This window comes from Phoenix dactylifera, chromosome 13, assembly GCF_051530095.1.
Source record: "Phoenix dactylifera cultivar Ajwa chromosome 13, Ajwa_hap1_PhDact_Kaust_v1.1, whole genome shotgun sequence".
Taxonomy (NCBI): Eukaryota; Viridiplantae; Streptophyta; class Magnoliopsida; order Arecales; family Arecaceae; genus Phoenix; species Phoenix dactylifera.
In genome coordinates this window covers 11,854,163-11,869,422 of record NC_143202.1, presented here as the reverse complement: position 1 = coordinate 11,869,422, position 15,260 = coordinate 11,854,163, and positions in this window count along the sequence as shown.

Genomic DNA, 15,260 nt, shown 5'->3' with positions numbered 1-15,260 from the left:
AGTGAGTGGAGTAGAGAGTACTATGCACATGAGACAGAATATAATCATGGCTCGAGATGAAATCTCAAGATCAATAACAAGATGAACATGAACTCAACATAAAGAATATGGAGTAAATCATCAATATCACCACAATCACAATCAACTCATCTGAAGCATATATGGAATAATCGAGTAAACATATATACTACTCATGAATATATTCAACAGATCATAATGCTGGAATATACAAATCAGGTGTCAATATGCTGAATCATCAACAAGACAGCTATTGGAAGGTGGGTTTTACGCCCCAGGCGAACCAGCAATAACTCCCTACTGTCACATGCATATGCAAGATAAGACACCATACCAATAATATAAATGCTAGATAGCTATCGGGAGGTGGGTTTTACGCCCCAGGCGAACCAGCAACAACTCCCCAATATCACATGCATATGCAGAATAAGACACCATACTGATAATATAAATGCAAGCCAGTATCCAGAACAGAAATCCATCTCACATCTATATACTAAACGGCACCTCGCGGGAATTCTACATCCGCGGAAAGCCATACTGCACCTCGCGGGGTCTTACTATGCCCGGCGGCAAGCAGAGTATAAGTCGTAGGACTGGCCAATCCTACGCCTAGGGCCGTGTCCCCCCTAGGAAGGGACTGGGCTCCGCCCACCCAGAAGGCTACTATGTGCACAAAGGCCGATGTTCAACCCCATCGACTATAGGTGTCCTGCAGATACTGTCAAGCCATGCATGAATGCCATAATGCACCCTCCCAATACTCTACTAAAAAGGAGCATAATTAAGACTACCACTCACTCGACTCCGACCCAATCATAAACTAACATCAGGGTTGGGAGTGAGGGGTCAAGGGTGTGCAATGCAACTCAATATACCACTCACAAGTCTTTGAAATGGAGGAAATGAAATCAATTTACAAAAAAAATCATTTCACAATTCAGATCCAATTTGACTACTTTTCCGCCCCTTGTAATTCCTCTCAGTATTCCCTCAAATGCGTGCACAAGATAATCAAGTATGGAGAAACAAGATTATAGAGGAATCTACTACAATATCAATCAATATGCACAAGTGGAATCAATTCACACTTGGCGGTATTCATGAAAATGAATTAAGGATGCTCATGGTGCAAAGTACATGACTCCCACTCACCTGCCAATCCGGCACGGCCTCGATACGCCTCTAGAATTTTACAGTAGGCAGCAGGGGACTTCTTCCTCTTGTTCCCTAGCTTCTTGCCCAACTGTGACATGCATTTACAATATATTTAGTTTTGTATCAAGGGCTATAATCTACGTGCCAATTATAATATAGGGAACTTTAATTGATTCAACTCCCCCGTTCCCTAAATCTTTTCTTTTCTTTCTCTTTTTCTTTTTCTATTAATTAACTCATCATTTATGTGTATTAAGGACTCCCTTGCACGAGTACAAGGTCTCTTTTAGCTTGATCTAGGCTTAATACCCTATTATAGCATGAAATCCCCTATTTTCCACCCGGATGAACAGTAACCCGGACCGACAGCCGGTTACTTCATCCCGGGTTTGATCCACTTTCCAGACTCCAAATTTGATGAAATTTTTACCTAACATTCTACACTCATAGAAATTCCAAAAAGGTAACATGCATCACTATCGGAGGCCGTTTGACCTCCTAAATAATTTGCCAAAGTTGGGACTTTGACACGATTTTTCCGTAGTGCCGGAAAAATTTGTCGAAATCCGATTCTTCCCCTTTTAACACCCTTTACAACTATCATCTACCCTTTCTATAGCATAAATTCTTTAGAATACTAGGTAGGGATGGGTATTTACCTTTTTCTTCTTGTAAAACTTGGGTCCTTGCGTAGAAGGGAATGAGATCTATACTTTCTTCTTTTTCTTTTTCTTCTCTTTTTCCCTCTCTCTGTTTCCACGCCTGAGACCTCCTCTCCCTCTCTGTCTCAATTTCCTCTTCTCAGCCAACCCACCGCCAGACAACCCCCATTTAAGTCAAATCAAACTCTGAAAATTTTCATTTTGCCCTTGCCACTTCAACGGATCTACAGTTATGCCATTAACTTTTGATTCCTTCCCATTTTACCCCTTATATCAATTTTAAAGGACTATTCTATCCCTTTTTATATAAAAAAAAAATTTTGGGGTTATTACAACCTTGATCCCTATCTCCCATAAGGAATACTTCCTCTACATCCTCTGTAAGTATACCTAAGTACCTTTCAGGAGGATGAGAGATCCTACTATATCTACGAGGTGGAGAAGGTACAATATGTACTGGCTCAATATGAATAGGTTCTATAGGCACAATGGCTCATTGCTCTTTAGAGACTTTCTCTTCGAGCTTAATTTTCATCCCACTGTCTCTATCAAGGATAAACTATTTTCCATGAAGATAGCATGTCGGCTCACAAACACTTTGTGATTCTCTAGGACGTAAAAATTGTATCCTAATGACTTTTTAGGATATTCTATAAAATGAGCACTAATTATCCTATCCTCTAACTTGTCCGCCCGTTGTCGCTTGACTTGAGCTGGACATCCTCAAATCTTGAGATAACCAAGACTCGACTTCTTACCATTCCATATCTCATACGGTGTGGTAGGAACCGACTTAGAGGGAACACTATTCAATATGTAAATAGCTGAAAATAGGGCATCTCTCTAAAGAAACAAGGGTTGATCAGTGAAGCTCATCATGGACCTGACCATATCCGATAGGGTCTGATTCCTCCTATCCGACATTTCGTTGAGCTGAGGTGTACCAGGAAGGGTTCATTATGAAACTATACCATTCTTCTTGAGATAATCATGGAACTCTCTATTAAGGTGTTCACCTCCTCGATCCGATCGAAGAACCTTAATGAGTTTTTCTGTTTGTTTTTCTACTTCATATCTGAACTATTTGAACTTTTCAAAAGATTTAGATTTGTGTCTCACACACATATCCATACCATGAGTAATCATCGATAAATGAAGTAAAAATTACAATTCCTAACCTGCACATCGCATGGGCCACACACATAAGTGTGTACTAGGGTGAGTATCTCAGTGGACCTCTTCCATGTCTTACAAAGGATAATTTGGCCATCTTTTCTTGAAGGCAGGATTCATAAATCGGATATGACTCGGAAGTCAATAAGCCCAAAAGCTTATGTTTCTCCAATTTGTTTATTCTGTCTTCTCCTATATGGCCAAGCCTGAGGTGCCACAAATACTTTAGATTTATCTCATCTCTGGATCTATTGGATCCTATAGTACTCACTGTTTGCTCAGATACATTCACAGATACATCCATATGTATGTGATAGAGACTGTCAATCATAAAACCACGTTGAACCAATTTATTTTTCAAATAAATGGAACAGTAGTCTTATAAAAATCTTTCTTTACTAAACAAGATACAGAAATCAAATTTCTGCTAGCAACAGGTAACAGTCCCTAAGTATCCTGAGCATATCTGACATACCTTCTGAAGGTCTGTCACCCTTCATGTTCTTTATGCTTCCCATATATGTAGGACAGTTCATCTTCCAATGGCCGTCCATGATTCAATGGAAACACTTTTTCTTGCAATTGGCCTTTTTCTTGGAACTTCCTGGCTTGGCATTTTCTCGGTCTTCTGCTTGTTCGCAGGCTTCTTCTTTTTCTAGGTAGACTCTCTCTTGGAAGTAGAAACCAACTCGACAGCGAAAATGATGCCCCTTGAACTCTTCAAGGTCCCTAAGGTAGTTACCAATTTATTTAACAATTCTGTTTTTGGTGCATACAATCTTGTTCATATGGTAGTCTACTATAAACTGTTCATATGAATCTGGAAGGGATTGCGGGATTAAATCCATTTGCAATTTCTTTGTGCATGGTCATGCCGAGCTTCTCAAGCTTCTCTAAGTCCTATATCATGGTCAAACCATGATCCTGGATAAACTGCCCATCACGCATCTTGGCTTTGAAGAGCCTCTTGGACACTTCAAACCATGCTGTGCGACTCTGATCACCATACAACTCTTGCAGGTGATTTAATATGTCCCTGGCAGTCTTCATGTTCTTATGCTGGCATTGTAATTCATTGGAAATAGATGCCATTGTGCAGCACCTAACTTTATTGTCATTGTTCGTCCACTTAGCATGCGTCTTACGCTTATCAGTGATCGAACGGATTGGTAACATGGAAATTCCATGGTCTAGCACATATCCAAATTTCTGACAATTCAAAACTATTTTGAAATTTGCTGAGCTAGTCTTTATAATTGGGTTTGGTCAAACGGTTGTTCTATAGGATATGAGTTAAGAGTCTAGAAGCTGACTTTATAATCCTTAGAGAGTAAAAATTCTAGTTAGGATTTTGTACTTGAACTCTATTTGTTTTAGGGCCTTTTAAAACAAACACCTCCCACTATTTCCTCGAATATCTTACACTCCTCTGGTAGAGAAACGGAAACCTGCGACTCTAGATTTCAAGTGGGGTGCTACAGTCCCACCAATTTACATGCCACCTCATCTAACAGTTATTGGCGACACATAAAAGGATGAGTATACAACTCTTGTACAATGCTTCTCAAGCAAATTGCAGCATTATCCGGTCTCTAAGTCATGAAAGCCTCACCTAACAGTTATTGGCTCCATTCTTTAGTTAAGTCGAACCCACCGTATAACCGCAGAAGTAAATCCGTCATTGGGTCCCTCACCTAACAGTTATTGGGCCCAACCCCATCTTTACCCCTATAACATCTCATGTCTATAGAGAGGTCCGGTTCCTTGATGCAACTTGCCCACTATATCCAGCCGAGACAAATCAACGCCGGAAAGACTTTAGCAGCTCTACTACGGTGGAAAACCACTAGACTTAATATTTTTGAGGAGATTTAATTTAAGTCTCTTTCATTTAATTATCTACATCTCATGCAAATAATTATCTACCCGCTATGCATAGACATAAACATAAACAATAAGGTATAATCATAAAATAACTAGTGATGATCATGGATCCAGGATGGGGTCATAGTACAAGCACATGCACGTCAATTGGTTAGATCGTCTTCAACTTTTGACTCGATCTTGAACACCCTTGGTCCAATTAAGATCAACTCCATGATCCAAATCAAACAATCCTTGATCTCGATCCGCGCAAATCGTACTTGTAGAGGCATGCACCGATCAACCATTGACGTGCAAACACATCACAGATTACATCCTAGATAACTTTAAAATTAAATAAAATTAAATAATAATTACAACCCTTTTTTATGAGACACGCAGGTCTCCAATAAATCAATATAAGATGCACGCAGGCATCTGAAAATCTGATTTACATGCCATCACATAACATCACAGAACATCGCAGAACATTTCGACACATGTAAAGGGTCCATCCATGATCATCACCATACGCATCTCATGCATTAAATATAATTTATAGATCTGAATATTTAACTGATTATGTCATCTTATGAGTTGCTGATCATGCAAGATATGATTCTAAATATTTGTAATCTTATTAACCAATCAATAGAATCATTAATCTAATCGCATAGAAAATCAGTATGCAAAAAAATCAGCAAGCTGAAAATTCTGCATGCAGAAAAATTCAGCAAGCATAATTTTTAAATTTTCAGATCTATTATGCCTTAATCTTCTAATTCTAATCTTAATCTACGCAACCATAGCTCTGATACCACTGTTGGGATCCGTTGCACGCCGCAGAAAAATTCTGAACGCAGCGGAAGGGCATGCGCGAGATCCCGTTCGTCGCATGAACGTATTTCAAAACCGATGTTCGTAGATGGATTAGGATCAAAACTTTTACATAAGATTAGGAAGATCAGATCTTCACCTTGTGCGGGTAGATATTCACCACAATCTGATGATCGTGGTATTTGTTGGAAGGTTCGCTTGAAACCGCACACGCGTCCGGCCTCTACGGATATCCACACGAGGCAGAGGACCAATCCAAACTCTCTAATCTCCCTGGGGTGCTAGCTTCCTTGCAGAGATACATTTTGATGGCTGAAATCCTCTCTTGATTTATCAACTCTTTGATAGATCTCAAGAGGAAGAAGAAGGACTTGAAAGGGAGGAAGAAGATCCCATCTTGCTGCCTCATTTTCTTTTATTCTTGTGGATGGAAGAAGGGTGAAGAGAGAAAGCCACACACCACCCTATTTTTTTTCTTTGATGCTCACGGCTGAAAACTCAAGAGGAAGGAGGCTTTCCCATGGCACAAAAACCAAGAGGGGAGGAGGCACTCTCATGGCACAAAAAAAACAAGAGAGGGGGAGGCACTCTCACGGCACAAAGGGAGGAGAGAAGAGGGATCTCACGGCATGGAATTTCCTTTTTTTTTCTTTGCGGGGTCCACCCCTTATTCTCTTTTTTTTTGTGTTTGTTTGCGGCTGTATACAACCTGGGAGAGGGGGCTGCCGTATCCTTTTATTTTTGATGAGAGGAGGGGGCCACATGCTCCCCTTTTTGAACCCTAGGTGTGATCTCCTACAAATTAGGAGCTCGCATCTATCTCCCTTTTTTTTTTAATCTTTTTCTTCTCACGTAAAAACCAAAAGGAGGGGCACGCCCCTCCCTTTTATCCTCTCATGCCCCACGCCCAAGCCTCATCTCATGAGGTGCGTGGGCTCCACTTTCAGCCGCTTTAGTCCCCTCATGTTTATCCATAAGATTAAATCAATTATGACTCTTAGAGTCCTAATCTAATTAGGACCCAATTGAATAATGACTCAATTGAACTCTTCAATTCTAATCCAATTAGGAGTCATCTTAATTTATTAGATCAAAATTAATTAGGACTTTAGAAATTCCAATCTAATTAGGACTCATATAATTTTAGTCCTAATCCAATTAGAACTTTAAAAATTCTACTCCAAGTAGGACTCTAATTTAATTTAAAGTCCTAATCTAATTAGGACTCTAGGAGTCCTACTACAAGTAGGACTCTTATTAAATAAGATCAAGCCCAATTAATTAAGTCCAATTGATTTAATTAAATTGCAATCCAATTGTAATTATTCCTTCTTCTACTCACTAACTCTTAGTGAGTTAAAACAATTATCAATCAAATTGATAATTATAAATTATTTGTGATTCCAAATTACAATTCAACCATCGGATCGGTCAATACCTCTAATGTGTGTGACCCCATAGATTCTATTCTGTCTGATAGTGAGATATATTGTGATCCCTATCACAATATCATTGAAACTCCTTTCAATGAGTTAGAACAATTTCCACTCTTCTCATTCGGGTTCACTGATTATTAAGTGAATGCCTCTGAGTCTCGCAATCCACCAGTGATACCTAGCAGCATGTAGTTGTTAGATGTATGCCCTAGAAGCCAATTTTTGGCTGACACATTATTAATTCTGGGACATAATTTGTATTTGACTTTATTATTGAATAAATAAAAGGCATCTTTTTCATTCATATTGATTATGTGTCTATGAATCGTCCAAGAATTAATAAGATGATGATGCATATTCTTAAGAGTTAAGAATTTGAGCCATACATCATTAGTAATTAATTTCTGAATGCTCCTGATCGATGGATCATCACGAGGGCGGTGATCGATCCGATGAGATCAGTGCACACATTACTTTCCTTATGGATGGACGAGACTCGAGTCCACGGTGTGGGGACACTGAAGTGCAGGTGCTTGTTAGAGAACAAGGGTACTGAGCGTGACCAAGACAAGAAGTCACTTGGATGTCTATCCACTCGTCAGTGACTTGCTTGATGTTGCAGTAGTATGATTGGTCCTTTGACCTGCGGTGCTTCAGCTACTCACAGTGAGGTTATTGCAGTTTGACTACACGTATACATGGTCTCTAGTCATATGGGTCCTTGTAGTGTAGATTGGCTACAGTAAGTTCACTGTAGGAGTAGGGTATGCACTTACATGGAATCTATCGACCTTGATAGAAGAGGAGTGATCCTATGTGATTTGTTAGACTGAGTTCTAAGACCTTGACCAGGGCAGTAATATAAAGTGGAGAAAGAGTTTTCCACTAACGAACTCGAGTCGAATAAATCTTGACATATGACAGACGAAGGGGTTTGACGAGTTATCCATGACCTCCGTCCTATAGGGATCTACGATAGAAGGACTGTATCACATGTTACTGCACCTAGAGGTTCATCATTCTATTCTACTGGGTAGCCACTACATGCTGCTAGGTGTCACTGGTGGATGGTGGGACTCACAGGGATTATCTCGATGATCGATAAACCCTAATGAGTAGAGTTGGAATCGTTCCAATCCATTGAAAGAAGTTTTCAATGATATTGTGATAGAGATCACAATATATCTCATTACCAGTCAGAATAGAACATATGGGGTCACACACACTAGAAGTATTGACCGATCCGATGGTTGAATAGTGATTAGGAATCACAAGTAATCAATTTGATTGATATTCAGTTGAAGAAGGAACAATGGAAATTGATTAATTGGACTTAAAACACAAATCCTACTTGGAGTAGGATTCCTAGAGTCCTAATTGGATTAGGACTGGGAATCCTATTTTGAGTAGGACTGGAATTCCTACTTGGAGTAGGATTCCTACAATCCTAATTAGATTAGGATTTTGAATTCATTTTTGGGTTCCTACTTAGAATAGGATTCCTAGAAATCCTAATTAGATTAGGACTTCGGATTCAATTAGAGTCCTAATTGGATTAGGACTAAAATTAAATATGTCCTAATTTGGATTAGGGTTTCTTAAGTCACAATTAATTATTAATCTAATGAATCAATAAGACTCCTAATTGGATTAGGATTGAAGAGTTCAATTGAGTCAAAATTGATTTAAGTTCTAATTGGATTAGGACTTACCTAGATTGGATCCAAATTGGTTCACCCTTGGGCTAAGCCTAATTGGATTAGGACTTGACCACATTAGGGCATTGCAAACCCTACTTAATGTGGATTAGGGTTTACCATGAGGAGGGGCGTACGCCCCTCCCCTTTCCATGTGGTGAGGGATGAAGAGAGGGGGCCGGCGCCCCCTCTTAGGAAATAACTCTAGGGCTCCTAAATTGTAGGAGCCCTAGATGGCTTTCAAAAGGGGAGCAAGGGCCGGCGCCCTAAGAAAGATTGAATGTTCTCCCTTCCAAGCCATGGCCTCCCTCTCCTCCTCCTTGGTTCAGTCGCAAGCAAAGGGAAGAAAAGAAGAAGCCATTGGCGGCCTCCTCCTCCTCTCTTCCTCCTTCCAACGTAGGGAAAGGGAAGTAGGCTGCAAGGGCTTTGATTCTTCTTCAAGTTTCATCCTTCTTCTTCCTCCTCCCAAGCACAATCAAGGGTTGATTGAAAGGGAGGAAATCAGCCATCAAAAGAAGTCTTTGCAAGGGAACTAGCACCCCGGGAAGACAAGAAAGCTTGGATCGGTTCCTACTTCGTGTGGATACCCGTAGAGGCCGGACACTTGAACGGCTTCAAGCGAACCTTCTTCCAAAACCACGAACTTCAGTTTGCGGTGATCATCTACTCGCACAAGGTGAAGATCTGATCTTCCTAAAGTTATTAAAAATTTTTAATCCTTACCTAACTACGAACGGTTATCAAACGATGTTCATGAGATGAACGTCGATCCCGCACATGCCCCTTCCGCTGCCATCTGATTTTGTTTTTGAAATATCAGCGGCATGGGCGGGTTCTAACAGTAGTGGCAACCCAGCAGAATGGAAAAGATGAACCTCTAGGTACAGTTATCGTATGATACAGTCCCTCTATCGTAGATTCCAACAGGATGGAGGTCATGGATAACTCGTCAAACCCCTTAATCTGTCATATGTAAAATTTATTTGACTTTAGTTTGAGATTGGAAAACTCTTTTTCCAAAAGCTACCTTGGCCAAGGATTTACGAACTCAGTCTCATAAATCATTTAGGATCTCTTCTAATCTATCAAGATTGATAGATTCCATCTAGATGCATCCCTACTCCTACAATGAACCTACTGCAGCCAATCTGCACCACAGGGACCCAAATGGATAGGGCCCATGTTTATGTGCTCGTCAAACTACAGCAACCTCATTGTGAATAACCGAGGCATCACAGGTCAAAGGACCAGTCATACAACTGCAGCTTCAAGTATGTCACTGACGAGTGGATAGACATCCAAGTGACTACTTGCTATGGTCACGCTCAGTACCCTTGTTCTCTAACAAGCACTTGCACAATTGCTCCAATGTCGCCACACTGTGGGCTCAAGACTCGTCCATCAAAGAAAGCAATCTGTGCACTAATCTCAGCGGATCGGTCACCGTTCTCGTGATGATCCATCGATCAGGAGCAATTCAGGAATTAATCACCAATGACACATGCCTCAAATTCTCAACGCTTGAGAATATGTGTCATCATCTTATTAATTCCTTGGGCAATTCATGGACACATAAGAATATGAATGATAAGAATGCCCAACTTAATAAATTTATAATTAGGTCAAGTACAAATTTATGTCTCAAAATATAATAATGCGTCAGCCAAATTGGCTTCTAGGACATACTTCTAACACATAGTAATAATCCCAAGATCTACAACGAAGCGATGTTAGACATCGACTCCGAAAAATGGATGGATGCAATAAAGTCAGAAATAGACTCCATGCATTCCAACCAAGTATGGACCTTAGTAGATCCGCCTGAAGGTATAGTACCTATTGGGTGTAAATGAATCTACAAAAGAAAAATGGGTTCGGATGGCAAAGTAGAGACCTATAAGGCAAGGTTGGAGGCAAAAGGTTCTAGTCAGCGCGAAGGCATTGACTATCAGGATACCTTTTCACCGGTAGCCATTCTGAAGTCCATTCGAACATTGTTTGCCATTGCAGCTTATCATGATTATGAGATATGGCAGATGAATATCAAAACTGCTTTTCTTAATGGATATCTTGAGGAAGATATCTATATGGAACAGCCTCAAGGTTTCACTTCCAGTGATGGTGATCACAAGGTCTGCAAGCTGCAAAGATCTATTTATAGACTAAAGCAAGCATCTCAGAGTTGGAACACTCGTTTCGATGATGTGATCAAATCGTTTGATTTCATCAAGAACGAAGAAAAACCATGTGTGTACAAAAAGATCAGTGGGAGGGCTATAGTATTCCTTGTATTGTACGTGGATGATATACTCCTAATTGGAAATGATATTTCCATGCTCACATCGGTCAAGTTATGGATGTCTAAAGAAGTTCTCCATGAAAGACCTAGGTGAAGCATCTTATATTTTGGAAATTAAGATCTATAGAGATAGATCTAAGAGGATGTTTGGCCTATCACAGAAAATGTACATAGAGGAAGTGCTGAAGAGATTCAGCATGGAAAACTCTAAGAGGAGATTGTTACCCCTAAGGTATGAGATAAATCTCTCCAAAAGGATGTGCCCCAAAACATCTGAAGAGATTCAGCGCATGAGTAGGATCCCTTATGCATCGGCAATAGGGAGCCTCATGTATGCCATGCTATGTACTTGACCTGATATAGCACATGCTATGAGTGTCACGAGTAGATATCAGTCAAATCCAAGCGAGGAGCACTGGATAGCTGTGAAAAATATCCTTAAGTACTTGAGAAGGACTAAGGATATATTTTTGGTCATTGAGGGAGGCACAGAATTAAAGGTAGAAGGATATACTGATTCAGACTTCATGACTGACCCTGATGATAGAAAGTCTATATCAGGATATGTATTCTTATACAATGAAGGATCGGTAAATTGGAAGAGTTCCAAGCAACGATTATTGCAGATTCTACCATGGAAGCAGAGTACATTGATGCATCAGATGCTGCAAAAGAAGCATTCTGGTATAAGAAGTTTATCGAAGAGCTAGGAGTCATGTCATCAGATGCCATAACCCTTTTCTACGACAACAACGGCGCCATAGCACTGGCTAAGGAGTCGAGGTCTCACCAGAAGTCCAAGCATATAGAGCGGCGATTTTATCTAATTCGCGACTACCTCGAAAAGAAGTATGTAGAGGTGCAGGTAGTAAACTCCACTGATAATGTGGCAGACCTATTCACTAAGCAGCTGAGTCAGAAGAAATTAGATGTCCATCATGAAAAAATGGGACTTAAATACGTGTCTGATTGGCTTTAGTGCAAGTGGGAGATTGTTAGAAGTATGCCCTAAAAACCAACATGGCTGACGCATATTTGTAATCCGAGGCATAAATTTGTAATTTGATACTTATTAATAAATAAGATTGGGCAAATTATTTTTCATTCATGTTTGTATGTGTCCATGAATCATTCAAGAAATTAATAGATGATGATACATATTCTCAAGGAGTTGAGAATTTGAGGCATGTGTCATTAGGGATTAATTTCTAAATGCTCATGATCGATGGATCCATCACGAGGAACGGTGATCGATCCGTTGAGATTAGTGCACAAATCACTTAGTCAGATGGACGAGTTTTGAGTCCACGGTGTAGAGACACTGGAGTGATTATGCGAGTACTTGTTAGAGAACAAGGTACTAAGCGTGACCAAAGATAATAGTCATATGGATGTCTATCCACTCGTCAGTGACTACTTATGTTACAGTTGTATGACTGGTCCTTTGACCTACGATGCCTCAGCTATTCACTATGAGGTTGCTCTAGTTTGAAGAGCATGTGAACTTGGGCCCTAGCCATTCGGGTCCTTGTAGTGCGGATTGGCTACAGTAAGTTCATTTTGGAATAGGGTTGCATCTAGATGGGATCTATCGACCTTAATAGATTAGGAGTGATCCTATGTGATTTATGAGACTGAGTTCGATAAATTCCTAGCCAGATATTTTGGAAAAAGAGTTTTCCATATCTCGAACTGAAAGTCGTATAAATTTGACATATGACGGACGATGGGGTTTTACGAGATATCCATAACCTCCGTCACATTGAGATCCATGATAGAGGAACTGTATCATACGCTAACTGCACCAAAAGATTCAGATATTTCATTCTGCTGGGTTGCCACCACATACTGCTAGGTGTCACTAGTAGATTGTGAGGCTCCAAGGCATTCACTTGGTGATCAGTGAACCCTAAGAGTAGAACTGAAATCGTTTCAGTCCACTGAAAGGAGTTTCAGTGATATTGAGATGGAGATCTCAATATGTCTCACTACCAGTCAAAATAGAACCAATGGGGTCACACAAATAGAGGATTTAATTAGTCAGACTATCATAATCGTGATTTAGAATCTCAATTGAAGTCAATTATCAATATGATTGGTGATTGAATTAACCCACTAAGTGTTAGTGAGTTAATGAAAGAAGAATTAAGTGGAATTGATTGCAATTAGATTGCAATTGGGATGATTTAATGAGCCAAATTAAATTGGGTTCGACCCAAATTGATTTGGGTTCATAATTGGGTCAATTTGATTAAACCAAGATTTGTGTGGATTTTAAAGACCATATGTTGTCGTAGGATGAATATGACTTAAGTCATGTTCACACTATGCAGACTTTAAAGTCCACATGGCATCGTAGGATGCATCCTCCCAAATCAATTAATTCTCCTAATAAGATTAGGAGTCCTAATGTGATTAGAAAATTAATCAATTGATTAAGTAGACACATATCATGCATCTATGAGCACAAGGATTGGACACTTGGCGTTAATCCAAGGATGGGTTATAGTCCCATACTCCTAATAAGATTAGGAGGAGCCCTAAACCCAATCTATAAAAGGGTAGCAAGGGAGAAGTTATGAATTAATTCTCTCCTCTTCCTCTCCACGCCTTCCTTTCTCTTTTCTTCTCCCTTCCCACGGCAGCAAGGGGCTTCCCCTCTTCTTCCCATGGCAGCAAGGGAGATCAAGTTCATCTTCTTCTAAGTGTTGGAAAGAAAGAAAGAAGAAGAACCTAGGAAGAAATCAATTCGCCCAAGGAAAGAAGGAATTCTTTCCTCCACGCCCAAGCCCATTCTTCCTCCTTCTCCACGGCAGCAAGGGGGTCCTCTGCATCCTCTTCTTCCACGGCATCAAGGCAAGGAAGATCCACGTGGCAAAGGTTCCTCCTTCCTCTTCTTCCGTTGCGAGTAAGGTTGAAGAAGAAAGGGTTTTTCTTCAAGGAGGTAAGTTGCAGATTTTTCTTCCAATATTATGATAGTCATGAGAGGTCTTTGCAAGGAGCTAGCACTCCGGTAAGACCTTATCTCAGATGATTAGATCCTCGTGTGGATACCTGTAGAGGCTGGACATGTGTGCGGCTTAACTAGGAACCTAGAAAGATCATCAGGCTGCGGTGTTCTACACCTGCAGAATTTTTGAAAATGAGATCTTCAAATCTACAACTTCTGATTTTTGTTTTAGTTTTATAAATCATAATCAACCCTCCTCATATCCTAATCTCCCCTTCCTAATGAGTTTAAAGAACTTCTGAATTTGGATCCAGAAAAATTTCTAAATTCTACAATCCGAGGCACGTTCATACGATGAATGACGTTCCGTTCGAATTTCGCTGCGAACGTCGCATCGAACGGGGCATATCTCAGCATTAAGTTGCTTACCTCTTCTCGCTTAACTCCTACTTCAGGAAGGTAGATCAGATTTACCTGTTTAAATTTAATTAATTCCTTTGTTAATTTCAGAGCTAAGCAAAACAAAAAATAATACTATGGGACACGGCCCAACAGGGCCTAGAGTTGGCCCATAATGGGCATGGCCTGATAGGGCCCACATCAGACATGGCCCAATGGGCACGCATAGATCTGGCCCAATAAGGTCCCCAAAGTTGGCCTCTAAATGGATCATTTATGCAATAAAATTCATTGCAGGGACCAATACCTAATTACGGTGTACTGTTCCGTAATAAAACTTGAGTGATGGGACTAAATAATTCATTTGAGGAGTCTTTGACTTTAAGTGCCATACTAGTTATAAGTCTGAACTATACACTGTGATTATACAGAATTGGGACTCTTGGTTCTTGTCTTCTCCATGATGACCGTCTCCCTACAGAAAATCCTTCATGACACCACCAATGTGTACATGAAAGGTTTCTTGGGCTCATAAATGCTGTGTTAGTAGCTTCACAATCAACCAACCTATCATGATTGGCACTACTTTTTTTTCTGACCATACTAGTTGTCATGCCACATGGTCAATGAACTTTTGGTGTGCATAACCAGCTACCTGTAGTATCACCCTCTCACAATCCACCTTTTGACTTTTTTATTTTTGGGTATTTTGTCTTTTGATTGTTTGATGAAACTATTCAATAATCTTTCCCTTCAAAAATCATATGT